At 48.6% G+C, this 16,647-nt stretch overlaps 1 long non-coding RNA gene across 1 annotated transcript in view; it reads right to left on the bottom strand.

Moving 5' to 3' along the window:
• Positions 1-4,142, bottom strand: part of LOC141573996 (uncharacterized) — a 170,519-nt gene extending 166,377 nt beyond the window's left edge. Inside the window, exon 1 of the long non-coding RNA XR_012500487.1 lies at positions 3,936-4,142. This is a non-coding gene — a long non-coding RNA (uncharacterized LOC141573996). The remainder of the gene's footprint in view (positions 1-3,935) is intronic.
• Positions 4,143-16,647: the final 12,505 nt, after the last annotated feature.

Raw genomic sequence — 16,647 nt, 5'->3', positions numbered from 1 at the left:
CCTGCAGATCAGTGCGGTGGGACAGGAGGAAACTGCGGCTTCGCGGATTTAAGATTCACAGGAGCACAGCAGGGAAGTGGCAGGGCAGAACCCCCACCCCCACCCCCTCTCGCCCAGCAGCTCCGGGACAGAGCTCGTCTCCCGGGGTGTCACCCATAAGCACTTCAAAGTCCATGAAAGGGCAAAGAGAAGGCGGGGTTACTGACATTTCACCCCAGGTAGTTCTGTCCTGGGGGGACCGCCGCAGTCCTGTGCATTGTAGGGTGTCTCGCAGCCTCCCTGGTCTGTACCCGCTGGATGCCAGGAACACCTCGCCTCGAGTTATGACAACGAAAAATGTCCCCAGACATCGTCAAACACCCCCGGGGGCAGAACCCCACCCAGCTGAGGGCCCCTGAGGCAGAGCACACTGAGTTCCATGAAGCAGAGCCAGCCATCTAGAGTGTTCTACAAAGGCAGGTTCTTACTCTTCTCGCTACCACTTGTGAAATGCAAGTTTTAACAACCCCAAAATTCGAGCTCTCTAGGACTTGCTGGAAACTGAGAGGAGGTTAACATCAGCAAAGAGAGAGATTTTTTTAAAAGAGGAAGATTATCTTACTCTATCTGGAACCAAATTCCTAGGGACCCTCTATGTTTTAAAGAATCTAAGAAACAAAGCACGGTGGCCCCTCACCTGTCCCCTGGGGCCCTGCCCCGTCTTAGGATCTCCATAGTTGCCTGCTCACGCACATTTCGTGTCAGTCCTATGACTACGCGTGCGGGCAGGTGCTTGTGGGTTTAACGTCCTTGTCTTGGGTAAAATGGAAAATGCAGTGGGGAGAGTCCTGTGTCTGATCTGTCCCTGTAGGGTCGGGTGGAGCACTTGTTGGCTCCTAGGTAATGCTGCTGAATAAGTCTTTGTGTCGTAATCCTTTCAAATTCTTCCCCAAATCATGAGGGTAACGGTTAGAAATACTTAAGCACATCATACACTCACAAGTCACTATACAGGGAATATCTGCAGAGAAGATGAGGTGAGAACCTCACAAATTTAAAACCGGGGTAAATTTAGCTCCAACCTAACGGCCATGTCATTGATTTTTGTCACTCTTCATCCCTTCATTTTAGAAATAATAGTCATCAGATCCTGTAATCAAAAGTTTCCCTGTAAATTTAACGATCTGGGGCATTGGTTGTTTTTGAAATAACACCTGCAGAACAATCATTAGAGCCTTGATTAATGCTGCCTGACACACAGGGAAAAAAACACATCTTTTACGAAGCTTCAGGGTTTTAGTGTGAATAACCTGCAGAGCGCTCTAAGGGACCTCACTGCTGAATATGCAACAGCACAAATGTTAGGAGAGATGTGTGTGTGTGTGTGTGTGCATCTTTGCAAAAAGGAGATCCTTAACTTCTTGCAGGGAAAAATCAGAAGACACGATTAGGTTGATGCTGGTTTAGGAATTTCCAAAAATCGTCAGGATAGCTAAGGAAAAACCAGGGAGCCCAGTGATTATTTTTAGATATCATAGAGAAGATGGATTTAGTTTGTTCCCTCCAGATTTTTAAGAAAGACTCCAAAACTAGGGATTAAAGTTACAAAGAGACTCCATGTGTGAAGGAAGTAGAGTCGTGAGTGGCTCCTCTGTCATGAGAGCACAAGACCACTGCCTGGGCGACCATCGGTCAAGGGACACCCTGAGAAGCCCCCATAAGGAAGGAAATCTTGACAAGCCACAGGTGCCCCGGGCGGTCAGGGACCACAGGGAGCACTCCTGGTGATGCAGGAACACTCCACACCACACGACCTTTTGGGGATTCACAAGACATGGGTAATACACACACGGCTCTGAGAAATCATTCAAGAAAAAGATGAAACTCTGTTTAATTTTGCTTTAAACAGTGTTTCCCAAATTTATTGGACTGTGATGTCCCCACTTTCCTTTACATAAAACCCTGTACTACCTTAAGTCACGAGAGTCCCCCAAAATACCTTCAGGGAAATGCAGACCCAATGCCATTGACTAAAAATGGCAAATATGTTTGGGGAAGAATGTTGTCAGGTAGGAATGTCAAAATTACTTCATGAACTTTACATTTTTCTATGTGGCCTCCAGAGTCACTATCTGGAGTAACCCATCCAAACACTGGTTTTCAAACTGGTAGGTATAGGAGAGAAACGTAGCCAATGAGTGCTTGAGTAAGTGCCCTGGGGGCAGCTTAAGTCTGCTCAGGCCACATAGGACCCTGCAACAAGCTGCTCTGAGGCAGGACCACCACTGCACAGGCTGTCCCAGAAGTCAGGCTGCCTGGAGGAGGGCACCTTGAGCTGAGCCCTGGAGAGCGGGCAGCAGGAAGGCAGGCCAGCGGCCGCTCTCCGTGGTGCTGAGCGAGAGCCCGCCTCGCTCTGCACACACTGGACACAGGAGAGGCAGGTTCTGTAGTGGTTAGCAGTATGGTCCCCGTCCAGAAATGACCCGCTAAGAAGTAACCTGGTTTATGGCAGGAGCCACACTACAGTGTTGTGGGACGGCCTCGCTCAGCAGGCCGTCCCTGTGAGGAAAAACTACCTGCACCCCTACGTCGCACGACACACAGAACGGCGGCTTAGCTGCAGTCTCGACGTGGTGGGGCCCATGGTGGGATCAGTGCCCCCAGAGGAAGACACACCAGAGAGCTCTCTGTCTCTCTCTGTCTCTGTCTCTGTCTTCCCACCCCCCCACCCTTACCACATCCCTGCAACACGTGAAGACACAGCCATATTTCAAATCAGCAAAAGAGCCCCCACCAGATCTGGCCACACCAGCCCCCTGATCTCCAACTTCCAGCCTCCAGAACTGGGAGAAACAAACCTCTGTGGCTTCAGCCACCCAGTCTGTGGTATCTTGTTACAGCAGCAGGAGCTGACAAATACAGAAGGTTACCATGAGCAAGAGACTGGGTCTCGGGACTCATTCTGGAGTAATTTTTTTCCCTGATCTGAGGTGTTTGCATGGGTGTGTTCAGTTTGTGAAAACCCACTGATACACTTAAGCTCCATGTGCTTTTCTCCACATTTGCTACGTTTCAATAAACAGCGCACATATGCACGCACACACACACTGGTTTGGGGTCTATTTTGGTCACTGTAATATTAACAGTCTGGAAGGAAAAATCCAGACAGTATCACATCTCAGGGACACACTGATAACAGATGTCCTCCCAAACCCGCTGTCTGACGTGCCGGGAATTTCATCAACCACGTGGGTGAGGAAGCAGCAGCACGAGGGGCCACTTGGCTTCTGAACGTGGCCTCCACACCCACCTGACGGAGCCCGGGCCTCTAAAGGTCAAAGGGGAACACAGTTCTGACTGCCGGAGGGGCTGTGGAGCTGCATGGAAATTCATCTTAATTAAGCCAAATTCAGTTTCAATCGGAATACCACTTCTTTATCCATTCCACACAATTTAGAAAAGAAGCATATTTTTTAAATTACCAAATGAAGGCTGCAGGAACAGCATTCGGCCAAAGCAGCCCATCCACACCAACCCTGGGTGCCATGATCAGAAGTTGGCCGTGACCAGCAGACTGGCCACCGTGACAGCATCTGGCCACACTAGAGAGGCGGCCTGTGTTTGACTCACATACCAGCTTGAACAAAAGGTGTAACGTGACGTCCGTCCCCACACTGGAACTCAGATTTCCACCCCCTTGTCAGGGAGAATTTTCCGCAGCCTGGGGTTGGTGGTGACATACGGCGCGAACACCAGGAGGGCGGACCTTCAGGGACCATCTCAGAAGCCGCCGCACCCCCTGCACTAGGGAGGACATCAGGTTCTGCCGTAGACATGTCACAGGGCCAGCTCCCACGGCCAGAGCTGAGCACGGGCGCAGAGTTAAGACACGACCAACCCCTCCCCGGAGAAACAGCGGTAACTTAAAAAGAAAAAAAGCAGTTTTCTCCTCTTACCTCTTCCTGCCACTAGTCTCTTCTCTTCCTTCCTCTTCTCCAGCTTAAACCTGAATCTGCGAGACTCTCCCCAGAGTCAGCATAAAGTGCCAGCTGCTGACTGATTAATCTCAATCAGCTGCTCCTGAAGAGAAAAAAGAAAAGAGAAATCAGGTCAGCATTCCCTCGCACGGGGCCGGGGACAGCGGCTCTGCGTGGCTGTCCACCCGAATGTCTCTCTCCAAAGGCTCCGTGTGATCAGGATCCAAAGGGAAGGTGATCTGGGAGAAGACAGACTGTGAACAGGAAAAAGGAAGCTGTGAGGCCTAGGCCGGGGCAGGATGGGAGGGAGACTGCACCGGAGTGCAAGAGGAGAAATGTCAGGACCGAATCAGACACTTAACGTGCCCGGCCGGCCCCCAGAGCGCCGGTCTCCACGCATCTTCCCCTGGCAGAAACGGGGCCACGGGGCTGAAAGGAAACAAGAATCTGGGCACATTCGGGGCTATGACTCATTTTTAAGCTCATGACATCAGAGAGTCCAAAATGCTAGTCAAGAACAACCCCGTCTTGAGAGTTCTAGAGCAGCAGAACATTCTAGAGCAGGGAAGGCCGTGCACCGAGGAGAGCTGTTACCAAGGAGAAACCATGGGGTAAGGGGCTGTTTCTGGGTAGTTTAGGTACAAGTTAATGCACACATCCAACCAGCAAGTATTCACCGGAAACGTCCCACGTGGTAAGTTCCTGGCTCTGTGCAAGGGGGCACGCAAACTGAGTAAGAACTGGTGTCCAGTCTCAAGACGTTTCCAGTCTAACTCAGCAGAGAAGTTCCCAGGGGCTGGGTGAGTTCCTTGCACGACACCACTCTGTACTGTGGCAGAGGCTCTGCTGTTTGGCTGTGGGCTCCATCCCCACCCGCTGGCTGTGCTCCTGGACTAGCCCTTCGAGAAGCGTCCACTTTTCCCGCTAACTAGCTGGCTGCTGAAGAGTAATGGGAGCGGGGGTCTAGATACTCCTATTACCCACCCCTCCCTGGCACAGCTGCAGTTCGGGGCACTGACGCCTGGATAAACACGATTTTGAGATGCTCTGCCCAGCGAAGTGCAAGCCCCCCTTTTCCAAGGGACAGGAGAGCAGGGCCGGTGTGGAGCTGCGGCGGGTGGCTATTTTGGGGCACCTTAAAATAAAGCCTCTCTTGAATGTATCCTGAGGGTGGTTCTCAGGCACAGAGGGTATGTACATGAGGCGTCTTCCCCTGCTCCGCGGCCTCCGGCCAGACTCCAGCAAGCAAACAATGAGTGTCCTCCTGGGTTCTGGTAGTCGGCTCAGCCCTCCCTAAGTGGCTCAAGAAACTGAAGGGGCTGTAAATTCTCCCAAAGGTTTTCCACTGGTGGGTACACATGAGAAACCAAATGATGATAATGTTTCTTTCAGAGCTACGTTGTTCGCAGAAATGGTTCTTAAATTTTATCTTTTAACTTAAATCGTTATTTCATGGCCATCAAAGGCTTCTCAAGCTCTTCTTAGAGATGAATTTTGTCTCAGAACGGAATTCCATGCTTCATTATCTTGCAATGATTGTGACTTTTAGATGATCATTACTCACTTTTTTTTTTAATGGGGGTATTGGGGCGAAAGCAATGTGGTAAAAATATGGGTTGTTTCCATTATGGACGGATTCAGATTATTTCTGAAGATAGAGCTATCCCATTTTTTGAAGCTGGTCATGAGAGTATTGTTAAACAAAGGTAGAAATTAAAAATTCAGAATATATTTTACATAATTAGTATTTTAAATTTGTGTGATTTAAGCATCATTTAAAAGAATGATTTGCTATACTGTAATTCCCACTATAAATCTCGCCTGTAATATATACATTAAAGCACTCTGAGATTGCTCTAGAATGTGAATTACTAAGTGCTGATGAATAATTTTGAATAATGTGACTGCTTTCACCATTGAGTGGAAAATTAAGATTGTGGTATCGCTCTATTTAGAAATGATTGGTTTGCAAGAGTGAAACTCACAGCTGTTTGGCCCCCTCCAAACGAGGGTGCTTCCAGAGCAGAGCGGAAACTGGGACTCCGAGCGTTTTTCATGCTAAAATGTTTCCATTATGAAGAAATGTTTTTCTTTAGTTGCCTGGAATGACAAGTTTCTCGGAAATTGCCAAGGCAAGAATGGAGACTGTGTCACAGTGGGTCAGGGTGCGTGTAGGGCGTGTGCTGGCCTGGCTGCAGGATCTCTGTGGTGACACAGTCTGACTGGTGGGGACAGGGCGTGAGCACCAAGGCTGATGGATTTTGGCCGCACGGTGCGGGCAGGTCTCAACCCTGGTGCAGTGGTGCCTTCCCAACTGTGGGTTTCCCTGGACCCAAGACTTTCAGTGCTGATGTCGGGAGAATCTGAGGCCAGTGGGGATGGCTGGTCACCCTGACAGATGAGGAGGAGGAGGGAGGGGCTGGTGGTTATACTACGGCCAATCACGAGTTAGCACTCGCAAGGCCCCCGCTAAGGGCCAGCCCTGTGCTGAGCACGCACAGGTGTCACCTCTTCAGCCCTCACAACAGCCTCACGGGATAGGCATGGTCGTCCTCCTTTCACCAGTGAGCGAGGCCTGGGTAAGTTGGGCAACTTCTCTGAAGTCACTTACTTAACAACTAAGGGCGCTTTGATGCAAACCCTGACCGCTCGGGGACCATGGGCAGGCTCTCGGCCCCTTTGTTAATATTAAACCCAACAAGAACCACCACCATTTCTTGGACGTTTAATCTGAATCAGGTCTTGTTCTGGATGTCTGATACACCTACGCATGTTTAGCCTCCACCAGTGCTGTGCAAGGGTTTACGTCCCTGTACTGCGAAGGAGGAGGCCGAGGCTTTGAGGGGAGGAGTGTCCCGCCAAGGGCACGTCCTTGCCCGTGGTCAATGAGTCCAAGATTAGGGTCCACACCTCCTCGACTCCAGGGCTCTTCCCACCTCCCCGCTCTGCCTTGCTGTAGCTCTCCAGAGCAACGCTCTTGCCACTGGGAATTTTTCCACTTGTGGGGAGCCAGTGTCGAGGAGGCAAATTGGGGTAATTTAACCCTAACAGACTCAGACAACTAAAGATCCCTTCTACCACTCACTCCCAATCACTGAGCCCCGTGGTGGCACAAGGAGCCACCATCCCAGGCTATCTGTAAGCTCACCCCCTCATCTCCAGCCCGCTGCAAATGGGGACCACACTTGCTGCCAACTGGCTAGTACTTAGCAAACATTTGTATACCTAAACACAGAACGCTTGGATTCTTCCTGTGTTGAAACAGTTTGGTCTTCCTAACCAGTTTAATTCCCTCTCGCTTGTTTAATTGTGCTACGCAAAGATTTCTGTGAAACTCTAATTAAGGACCATCTGACAGTAAACTGGGGCAGAGTCAGGGTTCAAGATGATAGAAATGTTGGATTTCTAGAGAGTGGATTGTTGAAATAATCCCTTAATTCAACCATTCTCAAATGATAGCCCACAGACTTCTCCCCTAGTGGAGTCCACAAGGGGATCTAAAAAGGTAAAGCTATTGTCATCGCCTTTTGCTCTGTGTTGACATTTGCACCAGATGGGAAAAAACAAAGACAGTGGGGCAAAGCTGCTGGGCCTCTGGCCTAGACCGAGGCACCGGCCACTAACGTGCTAGCGGTCACAGCATCCCTCACGGCCACACACTCCCAGCTCAACAGCAGCAACGCACAAGCCTATCTCAGCTGAAGATGTTCTTGAAAAAGCAGTAAAAATTGTTCATTATTGAGCATATAAGTTTTATGGTATCTCACACTCAATTACATATCATTTTGATATTCTGTGAGATGAAGTACTCAAAAACACTTTGCTACCCAGTAAACAACGGTGGCTGTCTCAAAAAAAAAAAAAAAAAAAAAAAAAAAAGCTAATTCAACTAGCACTTTTTCCTGGAACACTATTCTTCCCTGAAAGAAAAAAACAGACTGGCAGACACATTATTGTTTTTCACACTTAGGTATTTGGAATTGGTATTAGAATTTGAATTAGAATTTGGAAAGCTTGTGTTTTCCACCTTGAGTTTTATGCTTCCCAGTACTTAATGATTTTTCTGATGAGATCAGCAGTGATATAAATAAATGTCCATTTTTGATATTGGACAGTGGAGTATGCCTACATTTGGAAGACCTGCCCAAGACTCAGTAGAAGCTCACACAGTGTCCGACAGATGTCGCTGTGTTTAAATATTCCAGGACACCCCTGTGAATTCACTGCAGCATCCCAGAGGGCTTCAGTGCATGTTTGGGAATTACAGAGCTGCCTAAATAAATACAAAAATAAATAAACAAACCCATGCATAGAAGTTATGAGAGCATTATCAACCACTCTGACTTAACTGATGTTACAGAACGCTAACCTAACAACTGCAGAATGCATGTTCTTTTCAAGTGCACAGGTGAGTTCAACAACACAGACCTCATGCCAGGCCATAAATTATCAGCTAACTCAGAAGTACAGAGACCATATAGAATACATTCGCTCATTACAGTGTAACTAAATAAAAATTAAATAACAAGAAGATGTCTAGGAAAAAACGTTATTTGGAAATTCAACAACATGCCTCTAATATATACTGCTAATCCATGGTTCAAGGAAGAAATTAGAAAACATTTCAAACTAAATAGGAACAAAAATATGATCTATCAGCCACGGTGGTACTTGAGGGAAAAGTACACTTAAAATGTTTATATCAGAAAAGAAGAAGGGTCTGCAATCAATCGTCTAGTGTCTACCCTGTAGAAGCTAGAAAATTAAAAGCTAAGTAAAAGAATTAAAATAATAAGGATGAGAATAACAATCAATGAAATAGAAAACAGACAAGCAAGAGAGAAATTTAACAAAGCCGAAAGCTGGCTCCGAAAAGAGGAACAGAATTGGCGCAGCCCTGTCTAACTTACAAGGGGACAAACAACAGGGACACAGTCCCAACACCAGGAAGGAAGGGAATATTGTCCTGACCTACATTCTACACAGTTTAAGTGGAAAATAAAGAAACACTGGAAGTAAACTGTATATGAACAGAATTTGAAAACTTAGATAAAATGGACAAATTCCTTGAAAAATACAATTTACCAAAACCTAGACAAGACAGAACGCAAAGTCTGAGTAGACTTCTATCTGTGAAAGGAACTGAATTTGTTAACACACTCATTTCTGCAAAGAAAATTTTAGCACTGGACGGTTTCACCGGTGAATTCTATTAAGTATTTAAGGAAGAGATAGCACAATGTGTACATAATATTTTTAGAAAATAGAGAGATAATCTCCAAATCATTGTATGGAGACAGCGTGCTACTGTGCCAAAACCTGACACAGGTACTATAAAAAATTATAAACCAGTGTCCCTCACGAACACAGGCACAATCACTGTTCCTTAACAAGTGTTAGCAGGTTGGAGATGGTTTGTAAGTATCACACAGAAGCATTACACAGATGAGATTGTGGGAAATACATACATATTTCTACAAAGATGCAGACGAAGTAAAATAGCTAAAAGCTAAAAATACTCCTTCTAAATGAGAATAAAGTGAAAGGAAAGAGGAGCTGTGACTTACTCGTGCGGTCTCTGTAGTCTCTACAGCTCTTGGTGAAACCACGTATGAGTGTAATAAACCTCTGGATTCTATATTCGACTTTATAAAAACCATATATTGTGTGTATTGTTTTTATAATATTATTTAAATGGTGTTAAAAAACAAAAGCCATACACAGCAATCTTTGATTCTGCATAATCACCATGAAATAAAGGAGTTTGAAATTTGGTGACCTCTCCTGCAGAACACAAGAAATGCCTCCTCCCCCGGACGCAGTAGTTCAGGGCATGGAGCTGGGACAGCTGCTCAGTGACTCTGCCCTGCTGGCCCTTCCCAGGCTGAAGAGTAGGCCTGTCAGGGCCTCTTTATGTCCAGCAGGCTATAAGGATGGATGCTGGAATGGAGCTTGGCGTCCAGGTCCCATTTGGCACAAGAGATGAGACCTCCAGCCAGAAGCAAGTGACTCCACTAATTTGTTCCAAAGAGGGGTGGGAGGACATGAGAATGGCCATTTCCGACCACGAGTGTCATGAATACCAATGGAGAAATAAATTCCCAGTGTCTGCAGGTTGGGAAGTCTGTCATGCTTGGCCGACCAGAATGTAGGGCTGAATTTAAAACCAAAATCAGACTTGCTAATTGCTCACTCATTGCCAACTGTTTGAAAAAAGCAAACATATTAATGTGGCTTTAACTTTTTACAAGGTTTTTGTTTGTGTACCCAGATGGGAAAGTACACAGAATGTTACTGGGGAAGGGGAGTCAATCAGTTTGGAAAACAACAGATAATGTTTCTGTTTTAGTATTGAACGATTTCTACCTCTCAGGGAGTTGCTTAATGTCTACAGAGGTCCTCTGATACATAATTAGAACAACTTATCTAAATGCCCGCTGGCCCATCCAGAAGGGTGAATAATAAGAATATTTTTTAAGGATGCTGAAATTAAAAAAAAAACTTATTTGCACAATTCTTGGCTGCTCTGAGGAGCCTTTATATGGGCCATATTAATTGGGTCACTAATTCAATAGCAGCTTGAAAAAGTCGTTGCCTCAAAGTACTCATGGAAGAACAAATGCTTTCCAAACCATTCTAATTCAACAGAGACCACGGGAACGCAGGGGTGAGCTCCCCGGGGCAGGGCTAGGCATGGACAGACAGTGCATCCAGTCTTCACGACACCCCGCAGAGGAGGGCACTCAGGGCCATTACAGATGAAGGAGACTCGGGGAGGTGAGCTGGGTTCTGGGGACGTCTCAACTCGTCTGCACCCAGCTGGGATTCAAGTTCAGGTCAGCCTGTGCCCATCCCAGAAACCCACTCTGCCTTTTACATTAGGTCTCCAAACACCTTGTTTTTCTTTATGGAACATTCCAGAACTGATGCCGATTCCTTTTGCCCCATAAGGTCAGTAAGCAGACCTTGTTGAGACCCACAGAGTGACAGATTCCTTAAGACACTTACAGCCCGAGCTCCATCCTCTTGGTCAAAAAGTATTAATGTTCTTCCAAAGCCCAGTGTACAACTGGTGCATGAGTCAGGCCGAACAGGACTGACCTCACTCCGGACTCGCTGACCCTCGTCCTCCCACTCCCCTCAGTCAAGGACATCACCAGCCATTCTGTCATATCTTTCTTTGTCTCATCCCACACCCACCCCGTGGCCCCCAACCCTGAGGATATCCCCAAGACAGCCTCATCTCCACCTCCCTGCAGCCCCTACGCTAGCTCAGGTCAGGCCACTTCCCACCTGGACCAACGTGGCAGCCCCACGGGGGCCTCTTCATTCCATTGTGCTCCCTGCCATGCTCTGAGCAGTACCCACTGTGTTTGTTTTAAACGCATACAGGATGTGGCAGGCAGCGCAATGTCCCCCATGAAGACCCGAGTCCTACTCCCTACAGCCTGGGAGCCTGTTACGTTAGAAGCTGACTAAGGGCGAGCAGCCTGGATGCCCCAGGTGGGCCGCTGTGACCACGGGCATCCCCGGAATCCGGGGAGAGAGCCAGAGAGAAGGCGGGGCAAGGAGTCCGTGCACCGTCACTGGCTTGAAAATGACGGAGAGGGCCGCGAGCCACAGAATAAGGCGGTCTCTAGGAGCTGCAAAAGGTGGGGGAACATGTTTTCCCCCGGAGCCTCCAGAAGGACACAGACCCGCTGACACTCATGTTAGCACAGTGAGGCCGTGCTGCAGGTCTGAACATAAGACACCGAGTTGTGTTGTTTTAAGCCCCGACATTTATGGTAATTATTTGGAACAGCAAAATGAGAAACCAATATGCCCAGTGATGTCACCACCTGCTCAGAACGCTACCTCCTTTCCACTGCTTTCAGGAAAAGCTCAGCCCCTCCGGGTGGTCAGTGTCCCCGTGGGAGGGGGCCCACTTGACGCCAAACCTCCCTGTGCATCAGGTCCTTCCTCCCTGCCCCTCGGACCCCAGGCTCGGGCCCCTTGCGTCCCGGGACCGGGGCCCCTGCCTCTCCCTCTCCCCTTCCCTCCTCCCCACTCCTCCCCCCCGCCTCCTCCCCCTCCCCCTCCTCTAGGCCTCAGTTCTATCACCACAGGGTGTTCTGTGCAGCAGCAGCACTGGGAGATGGTGCAAACGCACATTCCCAAGCCCCCGGCAGCCCTTCTGGATCCTAAACTCTGAGGGTGGGGCCCCAGGCGATCGGGAAGTGCACACAGGTTGGAGAGGCGCTACGCTGTTCACTCCCCTCGCAGCCTGGCCCCAGGTGCCCGCCTCTTGGCCCTGCGGCCTGTTTCTCTGGCCTCCCCTCCCACCCAGACGCCCCCAGGTAACTCCAGGAGGGCGGGGGCCTCATCTGCCTTCAGCTCTGGCACCTAGAACAGGGCAAGCCACGGAACAAGCACGGAGTATGTGTCTGTGGGGTGGGTTACTGGGTTTATTTCCCAGAAGCCGCCCCGGAGGAGCCATGCGGCAGAGACCAGGGCAACAGAGGGCTCTGTCCTTGAGCTAACACTGCGGCAGAAAGGTCTGTTTTCACCTAGCGTGGGACAGGCTGTGGCAGGAGCACGTGGGGGCCTGGATGAAGGCTCCTGCGCAGGGGGTGACACCTGGCTCGCCACAGCCCCAGGGCAGACCCCCCCCCTTGGTGTCACCCCCTCCATCAGTGAGCTGCTGACGAGGAAGCTCCCTTAGTGCCACGACCTTGTGGGTCTCATTCATGGCCGCCCCATCCCTGGCACTGGGACAGTGCCTCCAAGCTAGAGGATGTCAGGAAAACCAAGCTGACCGAATGGACGTGCGCAGACTCTGAAGACAGAAGAGTCTTAGAGGGATGTGGACAAGTGGACCAGGTTTGGATTTTTTTCACGTCGGTTTGGGTGTTCTAGCTGGAAGACACAGCAAGTGTCAAAGAATCTGAATTGCGATCATTTGAGAAAAGGCCACAGACCCGGGTGGGAGGGGACATAAGAGCACCTTGCTGCAGGGGGACAGTGGCACCAGCAAAGCCGTGGTTCTAACTGAGGGGCATTAACCCACGTCCAGGCAGAAGGCTGCAACACAACCCCATGGAGGGACTCACGAGGCACGGGCTGAGGAGCTGCAGTGGCACCGGCGGGGTCGCAGGCTGACCCCGCCTGGGGAGGAGGCACCCCCGCAGGAGAGGGGACTCTCAGCAGAGAAAGCAGGCCGAAACTTTCCATTTTAATTCTGAAAATAAAGGATGGGCTGGTTTGAACTCTGCTTGAAACTGTGGGACAGGGGCCATTTAGTTCTTTCAGGGCCATGGGGCCAAATAATTTGCACCTTTTCACAGAGCGGTGAGTAATCTGAGGTAGATTCATCACCACACATCACCAGCTGGCCTTTGGGTACTAATCTGATCACACGTCTCCCTTCAGTGAATTTCCAATAAAGGGTGTTGTGCACTTCTACTTATTTAAGATGAAAAAAATACAAAAGAACTCTTCATTATCAAACCTATTCTAATTCAACAGATGTCCGACAGGTGAAATGCTCCCCAGAGCACGTGTGGAGACAAACACGCACGTGCTGCGTGCAGGTCCAGGTATCTCTGCACGTGCAAGACACTGAGCGCAAAACACCGTCGCAACTAAAATTACACCAAAACCTGTAGCGCTTTTTGTCTCCTTATCAAAAATGCACTGAGCCATAGCTCAGTGAATATATTCAGTGATCTAAGCTATTCATTAAAGGTAACAGAACAGAAAAATAACTTCTGATACACAGCCATTCCAACATGTTATGTTTCAGAGTCTTTGCTAAATCATACTGTCAGAGTTCACTTTATTTTACTATTGAGTCAATGTAAAAGAAAGAACTCTCTCTCTCTCGCAGAGATTTCTCTCTTTTAATACTCAGGACCCGCTCTGCTAACTTTAATACCTCGACACTTCCAGACTTAATTTACTCCTCGGAACAAGCTATTAAGTATGCATTGCTGCTTTGTGCCTTCTCCGCGAACCATTCCCTTTTTTAAACATACGACCACATAGTAATGGTCTCCTAGGAGAGGGCTTTATCTGGGTTTGGTGTTTAACTGAAAATCACGATGCCTAATTTGTGTGCCCATCCAGAATCCTTCACGTGATGTCCAGGTATTTTTTATTCATTAAAAAGTCAACCATATGGCTGTTCAGATGATATTTTCCCCTACGTAGATGGATTGAGAATTAATAAAAAATGACTGCATTATTGAACAGATGAAGTAACTAAATCACTGCAAGGTGAACGCAGTAACTCTGCGGCCAAGAACTGACACTGCCACGGAAGGCTGCTGTGCCCAGATGTGGCCAGAAATCGGGCTGTTTTGAGAATTTGTGTGCATGAGTAAACACTGCGGCCGCTATAGCCTGGCAAGCGCTGCTTATTCTGCAACTTAGGACTGCATTCTGACTCCAGAAATGCCTGGAATGCAAACTGATTCTAATTTAAAATGCTGAAAGATTCCAGTGTAAAATCAATAAAAGAAATGCAAAACTGAACAAATAAATAATGAACAAAATAAGACCTCTTCTTCATAAATTTTATTTTAGAGCATCAGAAACATGTCATATTTTGCTCAGATGGAAAGATTGAGAAATCCCAAGGTAAGGAAATTTGGCATAAAATATGAGGGGAAAAGAGTATCGAATTTAGAGACGTGTCAAACGCGGCAGATGCAAAAACTAAACTAAACAGCCAGGAAAGGCCCCAAATCGCCAAGCAAAGCACAGCCGCCCACGTGCTAAAGGCAGGGCCGCAACAGCCTGAGTTCCTGCCAGCTGCCGGCTTCCTTCCTTTCCCAAGATGCTCCCACCGCCCGGGCCTGCAGCTGACTGCAGGATTCTGTCCTCAGGGATCAGATGCAGCCCCGTTCTCCTGTCACTCACAGTCCCATGGGAGTCACAGGTCAAAACCAAAGTAACACACTTCCTCACAGTAAGGTTTTGAAAACTCCACTCCATCCCCAGCTTAAAACCCCCCAGAAGCTCCACAGTGCACTTTGAATAAAACCCACAGTCTCCCAACCGTCCTCTCTAAGTTCACTTGTCCACTGTCTTCCCCACACTCTCCCCTCCCCCCCCCTTCTGATCCAAGTTCACTCCGACCTCAGGGCCTCTGCACTGGCTGTGAGTGCCTCCCCCTGAAGTGCTCGTTCTCTTTATCCCTGTATGACTAGTCATTCTCCATCACCTCAGCCCACTTTATTTCACACCAGGTGAGCCCTACGTCGGGTCAGTTAAGGACAGCCTTATAACTGGGGTCTTCCAGGCACTTGGACATATTAAAAGATGACAATTCTTTGAAAAAGAGTCTTTGATGGGCTTCAGCTCTGCTGTCCTCCCTCTGGTGGCTCTCAGGCCACATGGGGGATGGGCACTGCTCTTTTTCAAGGCCACTAGACTTCGAGGTTGGGGGTGGGACCAGGGAGAGTTAAATGCCACAAAGCTCATTGTTCTCACCATTTTCAGCCATTTCTCTTTAAAAAAAAAAAAAAAGGCAAAACAAAACCAAAACGCAAAACACCAAACAAAATACCCTCTTAGCACTACTAAAGTCTTTGGTTAATTTTTAGAGTTCTGAAAAAAATTACTCTGACCACTTTTGCCAGACTTTATTTTTTAAATGGAAGAGCGAATTTCAGAGGTCCCTCCCTGTCATTTCATTTCCCTTCTTCCTTATTACCTGTTTAAACTTCCGCTCTTAACTGGCTCACTCTCCTTATCAGTTAAGTAGCTTAAGTATTTCCCATTTTAAAACTTCCTCACAAATTCTCGAGTGAGCAATCCAGCTTCCTCTCTTGAAATGGATCCATCTCTACCCAGATCCATTTTCTCATCTCCCACTGACCCCTCCTCCAACTCCAATCTGCTCCCGGGCCCTTTATCTGCCCATAACCTGTCCCCCAAGGTTTCCAGAGGCGTCCACCTGCCCAAACCCCACGACCGTCCTCCAGACCCTTACGTGGCCTCTTAGTGCCAACTTCCTTCCGCAAAGTCTTCTCCTGGTGATAATCATTGACATTCTCCAAATTTTCACTCTCAGCTTCCTTTAAGGCACAACTTCTACTCAGCCAGGAAGTGTTCAATCATCAGAGACAGAGAGACAGAGAGGTGAGGGGGTTGAGAGCAGGGGGAGAGAGAGAGGGAAGGAGGGAGGGAGGGTGGGAGGAGGAGTGTGTGTCGGGGGAAGAGAGAGATCACAGACCTCGCTCCACAGGTGAGGTCCTCACTCCACACTGGGCAGTTTCACCAGCCCCTGGCCCTGAGTGCACAGGTACAAAGGATTCTCAGGTGTACGTCTTCAGCCCAGCCCCTCCTCTCTGATTTCCAACTGGCCTCTCCCAGTGCCCTCCGGCCCGGCCCCTGGACACCACACAGCACTGCAAGTTCAGTGGACAGGATTCAAGCCTCAGTAAAAAGCAAGCCCAGGAGTCTGTGGTCAGTGGGGACCTCCAGATACCACTAACACACCACATGGGGTAATGGACCTCCACTCAGGCCCTGAGCCCCTTTCAGACTGCTGCCCCTATGACTTTCTCTGAATCCCCCATCACTGCCGGCCTCACCAGCCCTTCCCCACACCTGCTCCTCTTCTATTGTGTCTCCCTGTGAATGGTCCCATTGTCCATCCTGTTCAGAAAATCGGAAACCAGTGACCCTTCTTGGCACCTCACTC

Source organism: Camelus bactrianus, chromosome 19 (assembly GCF_048773025.1).
Source record: "Camelus bactrianus isolate YW-2024 breed Bactrian camel chromosome 19, ASM4877302v1, whole genome shotgun sequence".
In the NCBI taxonomy this organism is placed as follows: Eukaryota; Metazoa; Chordata; class Mammalia; order Artiodactyla; family Camelidae; genus Camelus; species Camelus bactrianus.
Note: the sequence above shows the minus strand (reverse complement) of the source record. Positions and strands in the feature narration are given on the sequence as shown.